The 25,532-nt window shown below is 41.5% G+C and overlaps 1 protein-coding gene across 2 annotated transcripts in view; it reads right to left on the bottom strand.

The window, feature by feature from the left end:
* The window catches only part of MAGI3 (membrane associated guanylate kinase, WW and PDZ domain containing 3), a 501,439-nt gene that overhangs the window by 359,163 nt on the left and 116,744 nt on the right, over positions 1–25,532 (bottom strand). The window lies entirely within an intron of this gene.

Raw genomic sequence — 25,532 nt, forward strand, 5'->3', positions numbered from 1 at the left:
AGTTTGGGAAAGGCAAGATAAAAGTCACAGACAAGTGTGCAGCACCTAGACTTTGATGAGGGCACGTCTAATCAGAAAGGACATCATTACGGGGAAATTCTCCTTTAATAAACTGTAACAGGACTCAGGCTTCAATGAAGATCTTTCCTGATCAGAGAAAAGGAGCACAAAATAAATTCATGTAGTGGCTGTGCGACTGTTCCCAGAATACTCCACGATGGGACAATTATCAGACTAGATCTGCACTATCATATTTGCGCTGCAGCACAGCCAAAGTTATTTAGTGAAAATGAGAACACATCACAAGAATATAAAGTGAAGTAGAAAACCAACAATTTAATGCACTGCTGAGCAAAGAGAAATACCTTGCCGCTATCATGCGAGGAGATCTGCATGCTGATTGGGCAGCCTGCTCCCTTTATATTTGCTGCCACTACACAGGGATAATGCAAGAAATCATTATTATACCTCAATAGATATTGAAACATTTAGTACTCGGTCTTATAGAAAAATAAAAAATTTAGACCACCTATGCATGGAAAGGCTACAGTCTACTTAAACCCAGCACAGCCAACCTCCGCCATTTAAAAAATAAATACAAATTCTGTCATACATAAGTTTAAAAAAAAAAAAAAAAGCAATTTCACATCAGCATGTTCAGATTTCCCCGACACCGACAATGAAGCACCATTTCTCCCACTGACACCACTAATGGGGCACTATTCCTCCCTATGATACCAGTAATGGGGCACTATTCCTCCCCCTAATACCAGATGTTTACCAACACTGATGCCAGGAAAATTTTCACTCCCGGTGGCCAAAGTCCCGCCCTCCAAGCATCTGAAGGACAATAAACCGGCCCTTTGTTAAGAATGTTTGCAGACCCCTGCTCTAGAGCATCACATTTTTGGGAATGGGGGGGATTGGAAGAGTGCAGACTCAAGCTTGACTTTTAAAGGAAATGTTAAGACTTTCATGTAAATTAAGTAGCCGTCATTTCTGGAACTGCAGATTAAATAGACATCAGGGGCCAGATCCACAAAAACCTGGCGTAACTTAAAAAATCCCATTTAAGTTACACTGCCTTAAAGTTTCTACCTAAGTGCCCGATCCACAAAGCACTTATCTAGAAATTTCAGGCTGTGTAACTAAAATTCCGCCGGCGCAAGGCGTTCCTATTCAAATGGGGCGAGTCCCATTTAAATGAGGCGCGCTCCCGCGCCGGCCGTACTGCGCATGCGCGAAGTTACGTTACGCCGAGTTTTGAGGATCGCGACGGCTTAAAAAAGTTGCGTCGGAAAAAAAAAATGACAGCGGCATGCATTCCTGAGGGAGAACTCCATGCCAATTTTCAAAGAAAAAACCGGCATGGGTTCCCCCCCCAGGAGCATACCAGGCCCTTAGGTCTGGTATGGGTTGTAAGGAGACCCCCCCACGCCGAAAAATTGACGTAGGGGGTCCCCCTACAATCCATACCAGACCCGTATCCAAAGCACGCTACCCGGCCGGTCAGGAAGGGAGTGGGGACGAGCGAGCGGCCCCCCCCCTCCTGAGCCGTGCCAGGCCGCATGCCCTCAACATGGGGGGGTTGGGTGCTCTGGGGCAGGGGGGCGCACTGCGGGCCCCCCCACCTCAGAGCACCCTGTCCCCATGTTGATGAGGACAGGACCTCTTCCCGACAACCCTTGCCATTGGTTGTCGGGGTCTGCGGGCGGGGGCTTATCGGAATCTGGGAGTCCCCTTTAATAAGGGGGCCCCCAGATACCGGCCCCCCCACCCTAAGTGAATGGATATGGGGTACATCGTACCCCTATCCATTCACCTGTAGGCAAAAAGTTAGTTAGTAAACACACAACACAAGGCTTTTTAAAATATTTTATTATTCTGCTCCGGATGCCCCCCCTGTCTTCCACGTGGTGGGTGCCTACCCACGTGCACCCACCACGTGGGTACCTGCCGGAGCATGATGGGACGGTGATGCCTATATAAATGGGATGCAAGGCACGCTTCCATCATTACAGCGACAACAGGCGACGAGTCAACATCGGAAGAAGGGAAGAGAAGACCCTGACGTCACAGAAGACCGCGCTGGCTGCCTGTTTGAAATCGAGCTAACACACAAACATAGCAGGCAGCCAGCGCTGAAGAAGAAGGCACCGGAGAGCTGCAGAAGAACCGGGGTTCGCCGAGTCAACAGCGGAAGAGGGGAGAAGATGGAAGAAGCCCCCCGGAGTCCGGAGAAGCCCCCCCCCCGGAGAGCGGAGAAGACCCCCGGAGAGCGGAAGACCCCCGGAGAGCGGAAGACCCCCGGAGAGCGGAAGAAGAAGCCCCCCCTGCTAATTGAGCTAATAACGAAGACAGGGGGGGCATCCGGAGCAGAATAATAAAATATTTTAAAAAGCCTTGTGTTGTGTGTTTACTAACTAACTTTTTGCCTCCAGGTGAATGGGTAGGGGTACGATGTACCCCATATCCATTCACTTAGGGTGGGGGGCCGGTATCTGGGGGCCCCCTTATTTGAGGGGACTCCCAGATTCCGATAAGCCCCCGCCCGCAGACCCCGACAACCAATGGCAAGGGTTGTCGGGAAGAGGTCCTGTCCTCATCAACATGGGGACAGGGTGCTCTGGGGTGGGGGGGCCCGCAGTGCGCCCCCCTGCCCCAGAGCACCCAACCCCCCCATGTTGAGGGCATGCGGCCTGGCACGGCTCAGGAGGGGGGGGGCCGCTCGCTCGTCCCCACTCCCTTCCTGACCGGCCGGGTAGCGTGCTTTGGATACGGGTCTGGTATGGATTGTAGGGGGACCCCCTACGTCGATTTTTCGGCGTAGGGGGGTCCCCTTACAACCCATACCAGACCTAAGGGCCTGGTATGCTCCTGGGGGGGAACCCATGCCGGTTTTGTCTTTACAAATTGCCGTGGAGTTCTCCCTCGGGAATGCATACCAAATGCCGTCGCTGGAATGGGCTTTTACATGGTGTGACTAGTTTACACTTTGTAACATCAGCCCTAGTTTTACACTTGCAAAATAACACTTACGGCGAAAAAACGAAGCTGGAAAGCTTTGTGGATCGCCTTAAGTGCTAATTTGCATACTAGCAACGGCATTTCGACTCGAAATGCCCCCAGCGGCGGATGCGGTACTGCATCCTAAGATTCGGCAGTGTAATTCAATTACACATGCCTGATCTTCTGCCTAACTTTGGAAAAAGCCTTTTGAGGATCGTTTCCAAAGTTAGACACAGACTGAACAGCAGTTAAGTCTGCGTATCTCTTTTGAGGATCTGGCCCCAGGTTTTCACTTTAGGTAACTTTCTTTTTACTCAATTCTAATTGCCCAGATTTGTTGCAAGTTCACTTTAAGCTCTTCATTTATTTACACATAACATACCATACTAATGGCAACTATATAATTATACGAATAATTGATCATTTTTTATAGGAACACCTTTTGCATACATTTTTTTTTATTTAAAAATAAACAATAAAAATGGTTTTCTAAATGCTACCTTTTTATTGGGTGGTCAAAGAGTTAATCAGGGTGACCTTTCCTGGAGAGGCTAGAAGGAATTACAGGAAAATCTTAATAAAATACTCCTGGTTTATGAACTCACAGATAAATATTCAATCGACTTTTCGCCAAAAAGAACGCATTTTAATCTAAAAAGACCAGTTCTCTGAGGCGGAACATCGATTGATTGCTCATCTGATGGTTAATACAACCGGTGTGATTTGTTTTAATATTTCAGGATGCACGGTTATACTGACATTCACTTAAATTGGAACAAAGTTTATCTTCTAGATGCAACGCTCGGGATCACCTTTTCTTTATAGATCTGCTCTACAAACACAAAATTACCATTTTACTTAAGAGCTTTCTGCTATTAGGACTTTATTTACACTGTAATTGTTTTTAGAAAAACTTTTTCATCGTCAGAGACTAATTACACGTTAGTATTTTATTGGAACCAGGAGATGGTGCAACATTCAGGCATGGCTACTTGGTGCTACCCACAATTGTAACTTATTAAAAATATTCCAAACTGGTGTCACAGCATCGACCCATTAAGAGACTGGTCTATTGTTATTTAGGTTAACTAGGTTATGCATAGCAAAGCGGTAAGGGTTAGTTACGCTTAGAGTCAGGGGTTTTGGGGTTAAAGGTTATAATTGAGTAAAAAATCTTTAGTCTAGCACTTTCACCCTGTCCTCCTCATAACCATGAAAGTAAAATCCGGGATTCATAAAAAAATAATTATACTCACTTAGGTGGACAAATGCTGCATCTGTCCCCTGCTGGTTATAAGACCAAGAACTGAGTGATCAAATATCACTGATCACTCAGCTTTCGGTCTTCAGCCTGCAGAGAATCGGTGACCGTCAGTCACCGACTCTTTTCTCTGCCCTTCCAGTGCTCACTGGAGCATTGAGCTGTAGAGGGGACGGGAGCAGCTAGCTCAGGCTCTCAGTGGCTCGCTGAGAGGCTGTGCCAGCTGTGGGTCCAGTCATCTGGGTGGATACTGAACAAATGAGTCTGAACCAGATCTGTGACGTCAGCTGAAAATAGGTCACAGGAGTGCAGAACGAACTGCGCTCCTGTGATCCATAGGAGAAGTATGGCCAAAAAAAAAAAGCTTTGGCTACACTTCGTAAGATGAAAACTGCCTGCCTTTGTGTTTCTGGGTTGGCACATGCATCTTGGTTGCAGCTACAAAAGGCCTTGCCAATACACATGGGTCTGGTGCCGTCTACTGTTAAAGCACAACATTAAAGTATGGCTTGAATTTTTTTTTCTTTTTTTAAACTGAAATCTTGTATACAAGTCAAATTTCTCCATAAGCGGAATATTATATGTATAGAAAAAAGCTGAAAATCATTTACAATTCGACTTTATAAATGCATGCATCATACATACTAGGGGAGAACAATTGGGGGAATCCATAGTGGAGAAGGATCTGAGGGTTCTGGTAGAATAGAGCATGAGCTTAACAATAGCATGCAATGCCAAGCTGCAGTTTCCAAAGCGAGCAAAGTCCTTTCTCGTATCAAGAGAGGTATGGACTCCAGAGAGAGAGAGAGAGAGAAAGATATAATTTTGCCCCTGTACAAATTATTAGTAAGACCTCATCTGGAATATGTTCAGTTTTGGGCACCAGTTCTCCAAAAAGATATCGGGGAACTGGTGAAAGTGCAGGAGAAGGGCAACCAAACTGATACGAGGCATGGAGGAGCTCAGCAATGAGGAAACATTACATTCTTGTAACCGTCAGCCTTGCAGTGCCTCATGGGATTTGTAGTTCTGCAACAGGTGGAGGACCGCCAGTTTGAGACCCCTACTTTGAGGTAATCACAGAAGACAAGGGGGAACGCTTTACATCTAGGAGGAAAAAAAGATTTCATCTCCAAATACGGAAAGGTTTCTTCACAGTAAGAGCTGTAAAATGTGGAATAGACTTCCTCCAGAGGTGGTTCCGACCATCTCAGTAAATTGCTCAAAATATAACTGGGTACTGACAATAATAGGGAAAGTCGATCCAGGGAAAATCTGATTGCCTCTCAGGGGATAAGGGAGGATTTTTTTCCCCTGCTGTAGCAAATTGGATCGTGCTCTGCTGGGGTTTTTCGCCTTCTTCTGGATCAACTGGGTGAAGGATTGTGTATATGGGATTGTAGGATTTTATTTCATGTATTTTTTATTGGTTGAACTGGATGTTCTCTCCCCCAATCAGAAAAATCTGCACTAGCCAGCCACCCATGGGAAGTATCCTGGAGTGTATACATCACAATACAAACTACAATATCCATTTTGAAATGGAATTGTAGTGAATGGGTGTAAGGGGGCAGTATTGGAGGTGTGTATATTTGCAGACAAGGGTAACCATGATAGAGACCAGGAGATTCCCTGGCCTGTTAGTCAAAGTGTGAGATCACGGAAGGCAGGACAGATCTCCTGACCCGTCAATTAAACAAAGCATTTACAATTAATGGTTCAAACCAAGAATCTGAAACTTCTGAGTCCTCCCACTACAGCGAGCGTCAACATAATTACGATACTCACTGGAACAATAGCTACACAGAAAGGTTACAAGACCAGCGGCTATGGGAATAGAAGGTAACAGCCACTAATCTTATACAACGGGTGTTAAAGGATAAGTGTGAATGGTGAGCGTCCTCTTAGATCATTGATCTTCCTGCTCCCAGGCAACTGCTTGCCCGTATAGGAGGTACGGGCAGACCGCTATCCAAGGAGTGTGTGGGAGCCAGAAATTGCACCCACGATCGTCAAAGATCAGCAGGCTCGTTAGGAAGAAAAAAAAAATGTTTATTAGATTTTTTTCAAAAGGTGAACTTAGCCTTTAAGTGGACACATGTCTATGAATTGTGGTTTCTCTGTGCATGTAAAACTGTACATACATTTGAGCAGTAAATATTTAAAGGTAAGAAATCACCTTAATGTTACGTGCATACGAGCAAATAAAAAAAAAAAACATGCCACTGTTTTACGTATAAGAACATAAGTGTGTTGTTCACTATAGAACAGTGTAGAATTGTGTAAAGATCGGTAATGCAGTAATGAGATCAGAGTCATAATATATATATATTTTTTTTTTTACAGTGGAGTGAAGCAGTGTATACGCAAGTATATCCAAGCATATATGCGTAAATTGCAAGACTGGCAACTATAAGGATTAAGAATATTTGTACGTGTCTATACGCATACGCACCTATACGCATACATGGCAACTAGATGAGGATGAAGAATCATTTTACGTGTGTATACGCACCTATGCATGGCAACTAGAAGAGGGTGAAGAACAATTTTACGTGTGTATACGCATACATACGCAAGATCTTTACAAAACATAACAGAACAGACCCTTTCTACCAGCAAGATCCTGCGTAAAAACATCAGTAAATGAATATGTGGGTACAAAAAGCCTTCAAAAGATGAAACACATTTTCTTCCCCCAGTTCAGCTTTCTAGGGGTTGTAAAGGAATTTGTTTTTCATAATAAGCATCCTTTACCTGCAGACATTCCTCTTTTCACTTCCTCGTTGTTCGTTTTTGCTCAGAAGTTGCTCTATTTCTTCTCGGTTCTGTTTACTTCCTGCTTGTCTGATTTTACTGACCACCGTGACGGGAAAATTTACTGCGGTGGTCAGTAACGTGCTCACCCCCTCCTGGGAACTACATCTGTGTGGCAGGACGCTCTCTACGTGTTAGAGACTTGAAGGAGGTGTGAATTACTGGGCGTGCCGCAATGCATACTGGGAAATGTAGTTCTTCCATGAACGAGCGCCGCAAACCAGGAAGTGAATGAGAGAACAGAAACTAGAATGCCGGAGGTGATATAGATGAAGGAATTTAATAGGTATTTATTTGTTTTTTTAACAGAATCATTACACTATTCTGTCTGTCTACCTTGCAGACATTAATTTTAGGCAAAACATTTTTTTCCTTTACAACTCCTTTAATTCTATTTTATTTGAGCTTTAAAATGATGCACATCATCCACAGGTTCACCTACCCAGCAATCACTGGAATTGTTTCTAAAGATTTCAAGTATACCATTTATTTGAACAAAATCCTTCCAATAAGCCAGTTTTCAGCTTAATTAACAGAATAGAAAAAGATGGAGGTGCACTTCAATCCTTTAGGCTCATATTCCCCATGGTGAGCAAAGGAGAAGCAGAGTATAATAAAAGTTATGCAAATTACTTTCAATGATTTTTAACATCAATATCTAATCTAATTCATCATTAAAGAATGTTTCAGGCTGCTCAAGTGTAATCAATACATCTGTTTAACTAGGCATTCTCATGGACAAACGCCTTGCATATTGAAATTACATTTACAACCAGGAAAGAAAAACAGGTTTACATTAAATTTTACTACTATTTCTACTAGAAAGTCTGTCCTCGGGCTGTACTTACTAACCTCACTTTCTGAAAATGCAAGTCAGCTGGCTGTCATATTGAGTCACCAACCTGAAATACTATCAGTCCCTGACCCAGAAACAATATGCAGATCAGGAGTTCCAAGGCCCCTTTACACGAGATGTCAGATCAGGTCCGTCTGTCAGTATTTTAGGCAGACCTGATCGGACCCTCCAGTCTCCTCTATGGAGCGGTGGATCTCAGTGGTGACCTGTCTGCTGACATCCCCCGCTATCTGAACTGATCCACAAAATCCAAACAGATGGTGGTCCTATTTTCCATCCATCTGGCAGATCAGATAAAATTGGATGAAAAAATGGACAGGTGGCCCCTTGCACCCAATTTTCCCATTGGGGAGAATGAGACTGGGTCCCTGTGCAGAGCGGAGATGGACCTGTCATCCACCTGCTCGGTGGGGATCAGCGGAGCTTTATTCAGACGTCCTTTGCCGTTTGCTTGTTCCAGATCTGTGACTCTGAAAATGCTAGTGGTCTCTCAAACTTATCTCTGGCTTCTGTGCCATGCCTCTCTCAGTACAGGCCCCATTCCCTTATTTGAAAAATCCCAATTCTCTGGCTGTCACGCTGATCCAATATTTCTATGTTTTCTAAAGCCTGGTATACACTTTTTTTTTTGTTTAACCCAGCGGTCGATCCAGTGTGTTTATGTGTCCTGACAGGGGGACACTTCCCTGCCAGAACACTCCGGTCAGCGCTCTCAGCCACTGGCTGAGCACTGTGCAGTTGGAAGCTGGCTGTGAAGCCAAAAGGCTTCACTGACAGTTTCCCCAAGTCAAGATGGCGGCGCCAGCAACCAATAGCCGCTAGATTCTCAGACAGGACACCGCTAGATTCTCAGACAGGACACCGCTAGATTCTCAGACAGGACACCGCTAGATTCTCAGACAGGACACCGCTAGATTCTCAGACAGGACACCGCTAGATTCTCGGACAGGACACCGCTAGATTCTCGGACAGGACACCGCTAGATTCTCGGACAGGACACCGCTAGATTCTCGGACAGGACACCGCTAGATTCTCGGACAGGACACCGCTAGATTCTCGGACAGGAGAAGCTCATCTAAGTTTCTCTAGAACTTATATTTGATGCATTTCAATTATTCTCCTAACCTTTCCAAACAGCTTATCTGCCTGCAAAACTACAGAACTTCATATGATAAATTCTTGAAACAATTCTATCAGAGTTGCAACAGATCCATACACACCTTAGCAACACGTACATGAATCTGTCTATGGTTTGACCATTTGTCGCACTACTGCAATCTTTCTAAAGAGTATTTACCGACACTCATTATGACTTTCAGGGAATGTATGCAGACAAGCTTCCTGATCTCCAGACAGACAAGTCAATTTTTCTAGAAATTCTAATCTTCCAAAAACAGAATAAAAGCAAATAATAACTTTTACTGAATTACAATACTAAAACCAGGTATCATCTAAATGGAAATAGGACTGCAACACCCAAATAAGTTAACCTTCACAATGCCTGATTGTGCATTTTAAGGTCTGTAACAAAAGTAATGCTGACACCGAGCCATGGGACAGAACAGTTGTCTAAAGGGAAAAAAAGGCACCATCAGCCAAATGTAACCTTTCAAAGACAATGCACAATGTTCCCGTTCCTACTTTTGTTACAAAATAAAAAAGAATAAAAAAAAGAGAGAGCGAGAGACTAAGGACAGCTACTAGTTAAGCAATTAAACACAGCACATCCATTAAATTGAACCAAAGTCAGCTCAAGCCCAGCGACTAGGCACATATCTTTAAATCATGCCAGAATAGAAATATCAGCGCTGCCAATGCGGACTTGTTTATGAGGTTGCAAGCTGCAGGGTTGTCTTTTTCTTCTTCTCACTAAGTGGTAAATAACCGACCTGAAAGAAGCGTGTAGCCAGTAATGCATGGAGTCAGATCACTGAATCAACATAAGGATGACAGCCCCTTGAATATACAAAAAAGAATTTGCACTATCCACATTTTTAACCTTGCAGTCTACCCTTTAAATTGTCTGAAGCTTTCCATTTTATTAGCCACCTTTCCCCCGGCAGTGCACAATGCATGTGGATGCCACAGAAGTCAGAGGCCATCTTTGCCATTGTGGGATTGCTGGTGGAAGCCAAAACTCCCATTGGAGATTTGAGGATTTAAAAAGGCACCTGTGCCCAGACCATGGACATTAAAGTGAATGAAAACCACCTTCTTTTTTTCATATAATAAACAAGTCATACTTACCTGCTCTGTGCAATGGTTTTGCTAGTTCACACCAGATGAAGTTCCATTAAGTTCTGTGTGCGGTTTTTCTGCACAAAATGCATCCACATTGTTTTCCATGTAATCCAATGGCTCTAGTTCACACCATGCAGTCAGTTTCCAGTTAGTTTCTGCACCGGAAACTGACTGCATGGTGTGAACTAGAGCCATTGGAATACATGGAAAACACTGTGCATGCATTTTTAGTGCAGAAAAAAAGCGCACAGAACTGAACGGAATTGCGTCTGGTGTGAACTGGCCCTAAAAGTTGTTGTAAACCCTCACATACACACAAAAAGTTGACTAGTGATACGCAGAGATTAAACAAATCCTCTTACATAAGTTGTACCTGCAGTCTTCAGCCATTTAAAATCCTGAATTTTTAAAGCTTGCTTGAGCTGTCAGAAAACAGGGGGGAGAGAGCTGAAATGACTCTGCAGAGCTCAGAAAGGAGAGTTATGAGAGCCGATTGGAGGGAAGGGACACACCCCCTTCACAGAACTGAGGCTATCAAACAGTTGGAGTTCCCTCCACTGTCACCTTTTTCTCTTAGTGCCAGGAAAACTTGTCAGAAAAGTATCAGACAGAAATGACTTTAGTACTCCTAATTGAGACAAGTACACACTATAGAGGGATATACTTTGTTCACATTTCATGTCTGAGGTACTACAGTGCCTAAAAATCTTCATAGACGACACTTTAACATTTCTACAGGTTACCAGTTTAGAGTAACAGAGAAGGTCTAATGCTAGAATTATTGTTCCTGCTCTGACATTCGTGATATCACACGTGTGGTACGAACACCCTTTACATATGTGGGTGTGATATATGTATGCGCACACCACTGCGGGGACGAGGGCGCCTTAAAATATTATATATATATATATATATATATATATATATATATATACACACACACACACACACACACACACACACATATATATGTATGCGCACACCACTGCGGGGACGAGGGCGCCTTAAAATATTATATATATATATATATATATATATATATATATATATATATATATATATATATATACACATATATATATATACACACACACACATATATATATATATATATATATATATATATATATATATATATATACACACACACACACACACACACACACACACACACACACACACACACATATATATATATATATATATATATATATATATATATACACACACACATACACACACAAATTAGATTTTATTTTTTTCATTTTTACACTGTCCCTTTAAAAAAAATGGGATCACTTATTGCTGTCGCATCTCTTGTGATAATAATACAGCATGACAGGTCCTCTTTACAGAGAGATCTGGGGTCTAAAAGACCCCGGAATTTTATGTCAAAGTAACATTGTATTTTTCCAGTTAGGCGGTCGGCAAGTGGATAAGCTTTAAAATGTTCAGGTAATTTTAAAAGTATTTCTCAATATCTTTACATTTGCGGTTTCATTGGTGATCTTGTCATTAAAGTCCGCTGATAATCCCCCAATGAAATGTATCTCTACAAGGGCTGCCTGCCTGCCATACACACCAGTATAGCTCAGTCAACATTCAATAAATATTGAATTACTTCCATGGTATTGGCATATGGATAGTAAAATTGTCATACAGAGTTATTAAAACATCTAAAAGATAAACAGGCTGTGTCGCGCATTAGGTTATATTTATTTTCCCATGATTTCTGTAGTAATAGATTATGACTGGATACTTTACACTACTGTAGTGGTCACGTGTATTTCAAAAATCCTGAAAAAAGAAAATGTTTAAAAAGGACCCATTGTTAACCAGATAAAAAAACAAAAAACAAACACACAATTTAGTCACTAAGCTACCATGGGAAAAAAAGGCCTTTTTTATCCAGAAGAACAAACACCACAATTAATTCTAACCGCAACACCACAATGACTTTAGTTGGAGATGTTCTTTCATCTTCGCAAAAAGACAGCCACACCTAAAACTGGAACTTGCATGTGAATGTGCCTTGTCTACAATAATTCACATAAATTAAATACTAAAAAACTTGTAGTCTAGTAATTGCTTTGAAGAGATTTCTTAACCAGGAACACCATTTCCTTCTGTTTTCTGTCCACCATTGGGCTAGAAAATTATATTCACACGTCAAATTTTGATTTTGTTTCAGTCATAGTCTTTTAAAAAAAAAAGGCTATTTTAGTTTTTAGCTGTATTTTAGTCACCTGAATTGTTTTAGTCATATTTTAGTCCACTAAAATCTCCAGTACATTATAGTCCAATAAAATCTCCAGTACATTATAGTTTACTAAAATCTCCATTATATTATAGTCGACTAAAACCTCCATTATATTATAGTCAACTAAAACCTCTAGTACATTATAGGCAACTAAAACCTCTAGTACATTATAGGCAACTAAAACTTCTAGTACATTATAGGCAACTAAAACCTCTAGTACATTATAGGCAACTAAAACCTCTAGTACATTATAGGCAACTAAAACCTCCAGTACATTATAGTCCAATAAAATTTCCATTATATTATAGTCAACTAAAACCTCCAGTACATTATAGTCAACTAAGATCTCCAGTACATTATAGTCAACTAAGATCTCCAGTATATTATAGTCAACTAAGATCTCCAGTATATTATAGTCAACTAAAATCGAATGGGTTTAGTTCAATTGCAATGAATTATTTAAGCGTTTCTCTAGAATTATCAAATTCATTATTTACTCCTGGAATAAAAATGTAATAATACTATTTATGGCATTATGGTATTAAAGTGTATTAAAGTGGTCGTAAAGGCACAAGGTTTTTACCTTTGTGCATTCTATACATTACCCAATATCCTCCCCTAGCACCCCTAAAGCCAAGTACTCACCTAACCACACAATGTTGAGATCCTCTTGAGATTTCTGCTGTGTGGCCAGCTTAACACCACATGTGTGGAAAAAGCAGGATCCAATGGCGAGGATTGTTTGGCACGGTAGAGATGAATATGTGGTTTGTCAAGCTGGGGGAAGGCCTCTGGGCCTAATAGGCATAAGGGCAATAAAAGTAACCTTACACTTTTAACCACTTACCAACTGCACTATAGCAAAATGACGGCTACAGCACAGTCAGCCAGTCTGGGAGGGCGACCTTTGGACACAGCTGATCACAGATCGGGGTAAAGAGCCAATCATAAGGCTCTTTACAACGTGATCAGCTGTGTCCAATTACAGCCGATAATGATGTAAACACACTTTCCAGTTATCGGCATTCCTGTCCTCACGCTGCCACAGTGCTGCCTATCAGTGCCGACAATCAGTGCCACCTATCAGTGCTGGTCATCAGTGTCGCATATTAATGCAACCTCATCTGTGCCCACCAGTGTCGGCTATCAGTGCCCATCAGTTCAGTCTATGAGTGGAGAAAATGTACCCGTTTTGCAAAACAGAAATTAAGAAAAGTTTTTATTTTTTTTGTTTTAAACTTTGTTCTTTTTTGGTTTGTTTAGCAAAAAAAAAATGTGGTGATTAAATACCACCAAATAAAATCTATATGTGTGTGAAGAATTGATAAAAAATTTCATGCATGACCGGGCACAATTCTCATTCATGTGCGACAGTGCTGAAAGCTAAAAAAAAAATCCTGGACAGGAAGGGGGTAGGCAAGAGGTTCATTGCAACATATAAAGAAAGTTAAAATGATGTCCTTGGATGCAACACTGTATCCTGGCCTAGGCCTAGCGCAGCACTTTGCAGGGAAGCAGCACAGAAGAAGTCCCCGCCAGCTTGTGCTACACTGTTGGTGTAAAGCAAGCTGCTTCCAATTTTGAGTGTCCTATCAGTCTGGACCACAAACCTACCTCACTGTGCTATATGTTTTCTGTTGCACCATTGGCATGGTTATATATTCTTAGTACTCTCCATAAAATTATCAGAATTTTGTGCTAAAAGTAGAACTATAGGCAACACTTTTTTTCCCCCATTTTGGATAGAGTAAGGAAGAGTTATAGTCCCAGTCCGTATATTTTTTACCATCCCTGACCCATTGCAGAGTATTTCTCTTCACTTCCTGCCCCATAGCCAAACAGAAAGCGAGGGGAAAGCTATGCAAATAAGGGAATCCATTGCCCCCCCCCAGGGTGGGTCTTAAACATAAAGGGATGTGGCCTTGACAGGAAGGGGTGGGTCATATTTAAATTAGGGGGTGCATGAGTTTAGTCAGACCTAGGGAAGCACAAAACCTAAATACACTGCTAGAGATTGAATGTCTACTTCCAGAGTCTTAAAAAAAAAATCTTGGGCCAGATTCTCAGAGCAAGTACGCCGGCGTATCTACTGATACACCGTCGTACTTTCAAATTTGCTCCGTCGTATCTTTAGTTTGAAACCTCAAACCAAGATACGACGGCTTCTGGCTTCGATCCGACAGGCGTACGGCTTGTACGCCTTCGGATCGTAGGTGCAATACTTTGGCGCCCGCTGGGTGGAGTTCGCGTCGTTTTCCGCGTCGGGTATGCTAATTAGCTTTTTCCGTCGATCCACGAAGGTACACGCGTTCGTCGCATTCTCTTACGTCGTCGCTAGTCGGCTTTTCCCGGCGTATAGTTAAAGCTGCTATTTAGTGGCGTATAGATAGACTTGCCATGTTAAAGTATGGTCGTCGTTCCCGCGTCAAATTTTTTATTTTTTTGCGCAAGTCGTCCGTGAATAGGAAAGGACGTAACTCACGTCGAAGTTCAAAAAAGGACGTTGGTGCGACGTCATTTCGCACAAAGCACGGCGGGAAATTTCAAAAAGGAGCATGCGCAGTTCATTCGGCACGGGGACGCGCTTCATTTAAATGAATCCCGTCCCCCAACCCACCCAATTTCAAATACACCGCCAGAAAAACACTACGCCGCCGTAACTTACGGCGCGAAATCGCTAAGGATTCCAAATTCCGCCAGGTAAGGTACGGCAGCGTAGCGTATCACTGATACGTGGCGCAAGTGCAAATGTTTGTGAATCTGGCCCCTTATTTTTATGACTACCAATGTGAAAACCCAAGGGAACATGACAGATCAATTGCAAATGTTCTAAACATTAAATACAAATTCTTTGCTAATGCAAGGTTACGTGCAATTTGCACTTAGGGAGTTTCACGTGTGGCATAGGAGTCTAAAGAATTTAATTTTTTATTATCATTTTTTAATATGTGATCTTTAGCAAAAAAAATAAAGCAAGTAGGAAGCTACGAAAGAAAGTAGATACAGTTGATTTCCGAAATAACTATGCCAACAGCCAGAAGCAACAGACAACAGCCATAGGCAACGTCTGTACTACTGACATATGCTACTGAAAGCATCTATAGCGAAAATACCATGGCATAAATGTACACTAATGTAATGGAACATATACCATACAATACGGCAAAGCAAGAGCACATCCTAATTCACTCTGTAGGATCTTTAATATCATATTAATAAGGCTGCTTATACATGTAGAAGACAGATAAAATCTGCTAGGAGCTAGCTATTAAACGGTGGGAATCAAGAGGCAATTCAGTTACAGCAGGGTAATTGCTGCGTACCACTGGATTTTTCAATACAATTCATTTGTAACTAAATTCAGCAAAAACAAACACACCATAAGGCAGCAATTACCGTGACCTTATCTTAAGTCCTCCATCCAAACCTAGAAATAGGGTTTTATTGTTCCCAAGGCAATGTCGGAAAGGGAGAAAAACTGACACATCACTAAATGATCATTGTGGACTTTAATTAATCTGAGCACAAACGGGAAATCAGATCTAATATGCAGCAAAATTCTCATTAAAATGTCATCTAGCATAGAGTTTTTTATTGTAATGCTATTACTCATTAAAAGCTTCCCTTGTCACATACACAACAAGCCTCATTAATCGATAAATAATTAAACAAAAACACAACGGAAAGAAAGAAACAAAAAAAGAGCATGTAAGGGTCAATTAAAAAGTTCACATTGACACACACTCTTCATAGGGCTCATTCACACCATCTCATTTGAGCTGTATTGATCTTCATAGGTCAACACAGGCTTAAAGCAGGGCAGGGGCACACACAGAATTATTTTCGATGTGCCCTATTCATATCATAACATTATGCTTAGGTGCATTGTAGTATGCTGCACAGAAATGCAGCACGTCTTCATCTTAAAGTGGTAGTACACTCCCTTCTGTTTTTTTACCTACAGGTAAGCCTATAACTCTAATGCCGCGTACACGGTCTGACTTTTTACCGGGCAAAACTCGGAATTTCCAAGGGTAGAATAGAGAACCTGCTCTCTGTCCAAGTCCGTCGGAAATTACGACGGAAAAAGTCCAATAGTGGCATACACACGGTCGGAATATCCGATAAAAAGCTCCCATCTGACCACCCCCCCCCCCCATATCGTAAATTCCGACCGTGTGTACACGGCTTTATAAAACGTACAAGGTAATCTTATGACTTATATATAAATATAGCCTACCTCCAGGTAAAATTAATATTAGCTTCATTTGCTTGTTTGGTAGCCGGTGACGTCATTGGAGCATGCCCTCTGAAGGAATGGCATACTCCAGAAGTGGAGTGAACTTGGTGGGGGTGGTTGTTGTTGTGGTAATGAGGAGTCCTAGGTGTGCCTCCAACACCTCCCGCCTCTGTACCCCGCAGTACGGCCCCTGTGGCATTGCAAGATCCGTACCTTATGGCATATGAATATACTTGATAAAGTATAGAAACCCTCCAAAGGAGGACGATGAAGGGAGTTACCCAAAGAGTATTGTCATCTTTGGAATATTGATGGGCGTTATTTGATCTTTTAAGAGTATTTTTTTCACCTATTTGGGTTGAGGCATGCATGACGCTTGATGAAGATTGGACATAGAGGGTCACACATTGCACAGTGGAGATTTTTTTTTTACTTTATAATTTTATGAACTATCCAATTCTTCACATTACATTGTTGTGCTACACTAATTTTGGATTATTTGATTTATTAGGAAGGTGTTGTGGAAGTAGCTGCACAGTGTTTGAGCAAGCAACACGTTTAGTATTGCATTTTTCATATTTTTTTTTGTAATTATTATTTTAGTGGTTGCTCTGGATGAATTTGGATATAAGTTTTACATAGTCTGAGTTTCTACCTAACTGCAGATGATTTGAATGGATATTTTAGGCACAAGTATTTGGTTGATGAATTGGTTGACTTAGGCCCCGTACACACGGTCGGACCAAACCGATGAGACTGGCCCGTCGGACCGTTTATCGGTTCACCTCTGAAGTGGCCGTACGGCCTAATATGTGTACACACCATCAGTCCAAAATCCGATCGGGTCAGAATGCGGTGACGTCAAACACACGACGTGCTGAATAAAACAAAGTTCAATGCTTACAAGCATGCGTCAACTTGATTCTGAGCATGCGCAGGTTTTGAACCAATGCTTTTCTGTACTAACCATCGGTTTGGTCCGATGGGGCAGCGGTCCATCGGTTCGGTTTTGAAGCATGTTTAGAAATTTTGGACCAAAGGAAACCAGACCGATAGCCTATACACACGGTCGGTTTGGTCCGATGAAAATGAACTTCGGTTCATTCTCATCGGACCAAACCGACCGTGTGTACGGGTCCTAAGGCCTGCCATACACGTTTCGAATCTCGGCAAGTTCAGCAGGAACCGGACAAGATTTAAACCATTAATGGGCAGGCTGAATGTACCAAGTTGATTGATCAAAAAGTCCCATCATGCCTGTGGGAGTCATGCTTGTAACTGTCAGCCTTGCAATGCCTCGTGGGACTTGTAGTTTCGCAAAACAGCTGTAGGGCCGCCAGTTTGAGATCCCTGCTATAGCGACTAGTGATAATCACTGTCTGCTCATGGTGGGAGGTGCCTTCCCCCGCCAAAACCCCTAACCCCCCGCCCCCTGGGGGCAGGAAATTGTGCGGCAGAAGGGATTACCCTGTCAACACTGTCTGTGTTAATGGGGGAATCATAGAAAATTTGCAGTCTATACACATATCAAAGTTTAGCTGGTTCAGCAACCATAGGAATTTCAGTACATGTGTATCGCACTCTGTTCAACAGAGGCCAGTCGTTAAACTGGCTTCTATCGAACGGTCCTGCTGGAAAACCGGCATTTGATTAGCCGCTGTGTCCTATGGCTGCATTGCTAGTGTGTGTATTCTGACAGTGGAGGGTGCTGAAGTCCCCGCTGTCAGAATACAATAACGCAGAGGAGATCACTTGTGTGGATGCAGGGATCTATTGATTTTTTTTTTCCCCCCATGATTGAAAAAAAAAAAAAACTCCGTCTGTACCCAATTTTTATCCAAGGCAAGCCAGACATGCTTTGGCTATTGTTATCAAACAGCAACTGCTGTCAGAAGATGTCTCCATCTGATAGGACAACAATTTTCTACCTGGCTTTTTCCTATTGGAGCCAGGTAGTGCTGGCAGGGCCATCTATGGCTGGATTTTCAAACAATTGAGCAGGAATCTAATGAAATAGGAGTTGTGTGTGTGGGTCTGTTTGCAGGAGAGTATCCCCAAGCTGCCTGTCCCTCCTGGACCTTTTGCTCCTTGATCGCGTTTTCCTAAAGACTTTTAGCCCCTACCTTTGTGCATTATAGCATAAGCTTGGGGTGGCCCATTGTACTCTTCCGTCTGGTTCTTTATGTACAAGTTACGCCGCATGAATTTGCATACAAACACATGATTTGAATTAGATCTCATCTTCTGTTGGCAACAATGTAATGGGAAAAAAAAGATGCTGTTTATCAGTACGGATTTAGATGAACAGTTCCCCTAACTCCCCATCCATTTTCTCAGCTGCTTTACTTCCCATTCTAATTTCGTCTACATGAAACATTCATAATGAATTGAATTGTTCTGATCTCTCCTGCCTTGTACTACTAACTATTATAGTCCCTGGAAATTGGCTGTGAGCTTCTCTGCACAGCGAGCATTTATGCTATATAAATGTAGAGCTGGAACGCTGTAATAATTCTCCACGTTTTTGCATGCGGTACATTATTACTTTCTAAAGTAGAATCAAGTGAAATAAACACACATCTAGTTTTATTAGGGTAGAATGACTGAAATCACATACATTGCACACAATGATTTACTGTAATATACAGTACAAACACAGAATAGCTATACAGTAACTACACAGAATCCTCTCCCCATCTCCTACATTCAAATTTTAAAGTGCATCTGTGTCCAAACTATGAACGTCGATGTGTTACCATACTACTAACAAAATGTAAAAGCCCTCCCCTCACAAGCTGCTTCTACTGTGAAATATGTTATTCTCAAAGAATTTGAAAAATAGTTTTCCCACAATGCTGTAGCTACAGAGGTGTGTGAAGGATTGTTCCAATGTGCTTTCACTGCTTGCTCAGAATAGGCAAACCCTTTATGCGCATAGGCTTGGCATGAGTTCATTTTAAGAACTCCATTCATCACTTTGTGAATTCAATAAGCACAAAAAAACATAACTTTCCAACTTCCCTTGCAAAGTGAAAAGCCTATTTGCCTTTGGTAAAACAGCTCCCATGAGCCCTCTTTCACAAAATTGGCACTAAATGTGATTTTAAAAAGACAAAACCTCCAACCCATCGAACATAAGCAAGTACCTTTGCATTTTATGTAATTTGACCTGGTAGGGATTATCATTTTTTTCAGGAAAAGTGAGGCTCACTTTTAAAAAATGGTAATCTTTTAAAAATGGACCAAGGCTCCTTTCTGCAGGACACTAATGCAGAGAGATGGGTATAAAATGTAACTAGTTTGCATAAAATGTGTACTTCCTGTAGCAGTTACATTTCAGCATTTTGCTTCTGTAGACTATAGACTGATAAATGTGCAGAATTTGAAGCCAAAGCGCAATCTTAATGTAATGACCCATACAAGGTCATAGCAGGGGCTCCTACTCTGAAGTCCATAATGGCTGCTCTTAATGTTTCCTCACATGGAATCCATTATGAGTGACAGAACATAATGCAAATCATAGGAAACTGTTCAGCAGAATAATTAAGAGCAGTTCTAAATGTGCACAATGGATTGAACTCAAAATATGCCTCAGATCTTTGTAAGAACAGAGAATATGCGATTTGGCTGACGTTCAAAGGAACACTTCAATATAAATCATAACACAGAGGCACCATCATAAATACTTTGCAAACTCATTAGAGTTTCTGAAATTAGCCTTCTAAATGACTTTATGACATGCTCACTCAATTTTGTATCTTTTTTTCCCTTTGCACAAAGTCAAGCAGGGTAGAAATGTTATCATCAGTCTGCAAGAAACGCACTTTTAGCCATACTTTATTTAAAAGGATTTAAGCTAGCATTATTTAAGAGCTAGGCTGTTGAAATCCTAATTCTGCACAAAATGGTAGATCTCAAAATAGGTCAAGTGCATAACTACATTTCCAATCCAGAATTACATTTATTTTATAATATATATACACACACACACACACAATTATATATATATATATATATATATATATATATATATATATATATATATATATATATATATATATATATATACACACACACACACACACACACACATATATATATATATATATATATATTTTACACACACACACATAGATATATACACGCACACATAAATTCACAAGGTTTCCACACTTATATTTTCGTTGGAAACAGTGATGGTGGGAGAAGTAGTAATTGGTCGTGTCTGGGAGTGTCATGTGATAGTTTACAGATGAACTTTAATGGCATCCCATTCTTCGTCTGTAGGGTTCAATATCGAGTTAGCCCACCCTTTACAGCTTCAACAAAGCAAGGTCCATGGATGAGAGAATTTGGGGAGGAGGAACTTGACTGGCCCGCACAGAGTATTGACTTTGACCCAATAGAAAACCTTTGGGATGAATTAGAGCGGAGACCGAGAGCCAGGCCTTCTTGTCCAATATCACCGCTTGACCTCACAAATGTGCTTCTGGAATAATGGTCAAACATTCCCATAGACACACTCCTAAACCTTGTGGACAGCCTTCCCAGAAGAGCTGAAGCTGTTATAGCTGCAAAGGGTGGGCCAACTCAATATAGAACCCTACGGACCAAGACTGGTATGCCATTAAATGCCTAAATAGCTTCCTTTACCTTAGTGCAGTCCTCCTTCACTTACCTCATGCTTCGATTTTTTAAAATGTCTTTATTTCTTCTGAGAAATCCTCACTTCCTGTTCTTCTGTCTGTAACTCCACACAGTAATGCACGGATTTCTCCCTGGTGTGGAGTTTTGTGCTTGTCCCCTCCCTTGAGGGAAGTGGGCGAGCAGGAGAGTCAGGACGCCCACTAACACACAGCTCCTTTCTCTATCTGCAACGTGGAGATGCGCGAGCAAAGGCAGGTGTCCCAATATTTTTGACAATATAGTGTGTGTGTGTGTGTGTGATATACATATATACATACATACATACATACACACACACACACAGTAAATGAATGTGACCTGTCACACGCACTATATAAAACACATGGTGACATCCATCCCTGATTTGGTACGTCGAAAAGAAGGGTTTGTGGGACTTTAAATGAGGGAACGCCATGTCAGGAGAGAACAACATAGAAATGAAGTTATAGTACATGATTTATTTATTACAGTCTTGAATACATATCAGATATTTTGTATCAAATAGATAGTTAGTCACAAGACTTACACTAATTATGTTGCTCATAGAATGCAATACAAATAAAAAACAGACATGGTAAAATAAATCGATTAAAGAACATATGTAATAGAGACAAGTAACTGTTGGCATCTAGTGGGACTCTACGCGTTTCCTGGCATTACAGCTATTCATCAGGAGTGTTATAAAATAATATACTGGAAAGAAAAATGGACAGGGGTTAATGATAATGCCCATGGAATAAGGGAAGGCAGAGAGACTGTCTCAACAAGGTGGAGACAAATTGGGAAACTTGATGCACAGCCTCAAGGCCATGGGCATGAATCAAGCCCGTAACCTTGTTTTCCTTGGCAGATACCAGACTTGTCCTTGAGGCTGTGCAGTAAGTTTCCCAATTTGCCTCCACCTTGTTGGGACATAGTCTCTCTTTCAGTCATATACACACACATACATACACACACACACACACACACTATAATATATGGTGGCCCTAGATATAACATGGTGGTAAGCCAACATTTGACCACAGAAAAATCTCTTTCCACAGTGCAGAGACTTTGGTACCACAGTGCGGAGTATCATTGGTACTCAAATACAAAAACATTATTTTGGATTATTAAATTATAACTAAAAGGAAAAAGCTATTTTTTTTTAGTTTTAGATAGAGTGGAGATGGATTAGAACACCTGTCAGTTTATATTGCTGTGTGTGCCCCCGTTAGGGAGAGTCACCCTTTCTATTGGTCCCGTTTACCATTATCATTGAACGTAAAAGTAAAAGAAAACATTTTGGGTTGCCCCCAGAAATGTAATTAGAGGGGAAATCTTCCATAGGGGACATTAGTTATGGTGACCTGGGGGTCCCCAAGGGATTCCCTTAATTTTCAGGGATTTCTTATCACTTCCTGTTTGGAATTGGAATTGCAGGAAGTGAAGGGAAATCTCCCCAATGTGACACAGATGCCAAAAAAAATAAACTGACAGGATTATGACCCTCCCTTACTCTATCCAAGAAAAAAATAGCCTACTTTAAAGTATCTGTACACCTCTTGAAATTTAAAATTCTGATGATTTTGCAAAGGGGGTGGGGGACAATTTCGGACTGCCGAAATAAAGCAAAAATGCAAAAAAATAATGGATGAAAAAACAGATCACTGTCTGTATATGTGGTGTATGATCTTTTAAGTTTCGGTATGGTAGGGATTACACAGCACCAAGAGTTTGAGTAAAGTTCAGATATGAGCTAGGAAGCAGAGCGGAGGCTTCTTACAGTAGCAAAGCCAATGGTGGGGATATAAAACTGGATCTCTGGATTCGGAAAAGTATGATTACATTGATTTCCAATAAAAAATTAAAAAAAAAAAATTAAAAAAAAAAGACTGGGCTCGATATCAGGTAGCTTTGGTGTGAACAGATCACAGCTGACCCTAGCTTGGTGAGAAGGTCAATGAACGTTTTGACTGCATTCACAACTTCGTATGTCTGTGAAACTATATGCCTTCCATTATTGGCCCCCGAAATTGAAATAAAAATAAAAAAAACAAGAAACAAACTTGATATGTCAGATGAAATGAAAGCACCTTTGTCAAGTAAATAGATTCAATGTTTTGCACACAAACAAGAAGAAAAATTGTTCTAGCTGTATCTAGCTTGTATATTTGTGATTTACCGTTTTTACGTAAACATGAAAAAATCTTTACAATTTTCTTTAAGCTTTTTTGTTTCTAGCTATCCACATGCAAGATAAAACCAAACTGTTGACATATTGATAGCGTTGAGAATTTCAAAACTCTCATCAGCTTAAAAAAGGTAGACAAGAGTCAAATACACCCTACTGGCCTGCAGCTTATATACACCAAAATGAAATGGAGGGGTTTCTATGGAAATCCAATCTTCGACTTTCTGGGTTGAATGATCCGGAAAACAGTCATACTTTTTTTTTTAGAGGCAATGTTGCACTTTTAACCAGTTTCACACTGCCTCTTTTTGGACCTTTAAAATGGGCTTTAAGCCCCGGAAGAATTTACCCACTTCCTGACCAGGCCATTTTTTGCAATACCCAACTGCGTCGCTTTAACTGATAATTGTGCGGTTGAGCGACGCTGTACCCAAACAAAATTGATGTCATAAAGGAGGAACAGATGGGTCTTTCAGGAGCACATAGCTTCAGTTACACACCAACAAAGTGTCTGAGGTGCTTGATAGTATAACGTGTGCTGTATTTCTAACATATTGGAGTACAATTGAAAAAATAAAATCAACTTGACTTATGGGTATGTAAATACTTCTACACAGGGTGGTAAAAGGGTCTCCAAGTATAATTTTTTAAATGCATAAAAGTGGATGTAAACCCCCAAAAAAAAAATTTTTATTTAAAGCTTGCACCTTGTACAGTACAGGCATACCCCGCTTTACGGACACTCACTTTACGTACACTCGCGAGTACGGACATGCCCGCGAGTGTACGTAAAGTGTCTCACAAGTACAAATATTCCGCGCCGTGCACCCGCATTAGACGGAACTGAAGTTCTGAGCACTTAGCCTGCCCAGTTCCAGTGTGCTCTTTCTGTATCCTGGCTGCCTCCCCACCTCCGGTGACATCACATCCCCGCAGGCTTCCCTGTCAGCCACAGAATGCCATCCAGCCTCTCAATAGCACTGTCCTTTGTGCACAGCGCGATGTCCAGGGGATGGATTGGAGCGGCCCCCCTTGCATCAGATGAGCTTATTTACATGTGAGTGTTCCCCTGATGCCCCCACTAAAGCCCCTGGCACCCCCACTACAGCCTAGAAGTGAAAAAAGGCATTGCTTCACTTTAAGTACATTTTCGTTTTACATCAATGCTCTGGTCCCGTTGTGTACTTAAAAGTGGGGTATGCCTGTATAGGATTTCATGTCATCTGTGCCCAGTCTTGCCACGAAGATTTAATCCTCTGTGCAGTCCTTTTATCTTTTTTCAGCAAGATAAAAACTGACACACAGAGAAATAGGAGCCAGTTCTTCTCCCTTGCTGTGAGTGACAGGTGATTTACATATCTCATGCAGCAGCCTGAGAGAGACATTCTGTGTACTTCAGATCCCCTCCTCCTTTCTTCTCCAGTTCTCCCTGGATTGCCTGTTCCACACCTCAGCATGATTGGGCATGCTGAAGTCTTGTTGTGACCTTTCTGGATTTTGACTGGATGTTAGTGATCATAGCAGAAGTTCAGTGTAAGAAATACACAGGAGAAAAGGCATGTTGACAAGGGGAGTGTAGAGGAGAGCGGGGAGTCTACTGACATCAAGACTCCACCCAATGAGTTTCAGACAACAGACCCACCCACAGAATCTTCAGTTTTTTGAGTCTCATAACAGACAGAGGGGAGACATTTGACAGGTAAGGATACATGCAGGAGGCATCTATATCCTTATAGATAACCACTATGGTAGTAGTTTAGAAATGATAAGAGTTGGTTTACATCCACTTTAATTAAATGGGTGTCATTTATTTCTGCCCACACTTACACTTTACATAAACTGACACATACTGAATTTGCAATCTTTGGTTTATCAACTATCCCTCTAAATAAAGGTGTTATGCCGCGTACACACAATCGTTTTTCAGCATGAAAAAAAACGTTGTTTTTCAGCATGTCCAAAACACAACGTTTTTCCAACTTCATCATT

This window comes from Rana temporaria, chromosome 2 (genome assembly GCF_905171775.1).
Source record: "Rana temporaria chromosome 2, aRanTem1.1, whole genome shotgun sequence".
Taxonomy (NCBI): Eukaryota; Metazoa; Chordata; class Amphibia; order Anura; family Ranidae; genus Rana; species Rana temporaria.